The following is a 1,583-nucleotide window of genomic DNA, read 5'->3' as shown; positions in this document are numbered from 1 at the left end:
CCGCTGTCGCCAAATGTCTAGACCTGCTTTATGTGAAAAGTGACTCGAGATAACTTTAGTTGTGATTTGGTGCTATATAAATGAAGATTCATTGGTAATATTGTATGATGAAGGTTGTATGAACGTTGTAACGAAAAGAAGAGCTGATTTAAGAAGAATCATTAGAAAACGTACCTACATTAAACTGAAGCAAAGGTTGCTCAGATTTTAAATAGATGGATAGATGGATGGTTAGATAGATAGATAGATAGGTAGGTAGGTAGGTAGGTAGATAGATAGATAGGTGGATGAATGGATGGATGGATGGATGGATGGATGGATAGATAGATAGATAGATAGATAGATAGATAGATAGATAGATAGATAGATAGATAGATAGATAGATAGATAGATAGATAGGTAGGTAGGTAGATAGATAGGTAGGTAGGTGGATGAATGGATGGATGGATGGATGGATGGATGGATGGATGGATGGATAGGTAGATAGATAGATAGATAGATAGATAGATAGATAGATAGATAGATAGATAGATAGATAGATAGATAGATAGATAGATAGATATTGATCCTTCACAGGAAATTGCTTTGTTTACAGCAGCTACATCCACACTTAACCCTCCTGTTTTCCTCAGGTCAAGGAAGGACAGGAGGAAGGGAGGAAAGAAGGAAGGAAGGGAGTAAGGAGGAAAAGAGGAAGGAAGGGAGGAAGGAAGGAAAGGAGGGAGGGAGGGAAGAAAGGAGGAAGTAATGAAGGAAGGAAAGGAGTAAGGAGGGAGGGAGGGAGGGAGGAAAAGAGGAAGGAAGGAAGTAAGTGAGGAAAGAAGTATGGAAGGAGAAGGGAGCAAAGAAAGAGGGAAGGAGGGGAAGAACGAAGGAAAAATTAAAGAAAGAGGGAGGAATGAAGGAAAGAAGGAACAGTCAAAAGAGATGGGGTCAATTTGACCCGGGAGGACGACAGGAGGGTTAACATCACATGGAAACACATCTCTGATTATCCAATGGAAAAAAAACCTTTTAAAAAATATGACTAAAAATACCCCAAAGTTGTACTAATGAAACAAATATAAGTATATATATATATATATGTAATGAATAATAATACAATACTCAGTGTGCAATAAGTGTATCTAAAGCACATTTATGATACTGGGCTACAGTATTATATCTGATGTGTCACTCCTGCCTTCAAGTTCACATTGAACATAAATGACAGGCGCTGTGATGTCATGAAACGGGGATTTCCCACACCGGGAATTGAACCCGGGCCGCCTGGGTGAAAACCAGGAATCCTGACCACTAGACCATATGGGACTGTAAGAGAAACTGCTGTGTCATTCCTCATCAACACATCGAAACCAAGTTTAAACTGTAAGCTAGGAAACAACAACAGGTTCAGTTTTTCCATACATGCAAAACAAAGGATCCAGACAAACAACAACCAACACAATTAATGAGGGGAGTGTCAATAGAAACTAGAGCCTGACCCATATCTCAGTCAGCTGATATTATCAGATAACACTGACCTATCACAGATGTATCAGTATCCTATTACATATCTCTGTCACAAGTGTTTGAAAACAACA

At 39.0% G+C, this 1,583-nt stretch overlaps 1 non-coding gene across 1 annotated transcript; it reads right to left on the bottom strand.

Moving 5' to 3' along the window:
- Nucleotides 1-1,239: 1,239 nt before the first annotated feature.
- trnae-uuc (transfer RNA glutamic acid (anticodon UUC)) lies at nt 1,240-1,311 on the bottom strand. Its single transcript has one exon. It is a non-coding gene; the product is annotated as a tRNA-Glu (tRNA).
- Between the last annotated feature and the right edge of the window lie 272 nt (nt 1,312-1,583).

This window comes from Scomber scombrus, chromosome 16 (assembly GCF_963691925.1).
Source record: "Scomber scombrus chromosome 16, fScoSco1.1, whole genome shotgun sequence".
NCBI lineage: Eukaryota > Metazoa > Chordata > Actinopteri > Scombriformes > Scombridae > Scomber > Scomber scombrus.
Note: the sequence above shows the minus strand (reverse complement) of the source record. Positions and strands in the feature narration are given on the sequence as shown.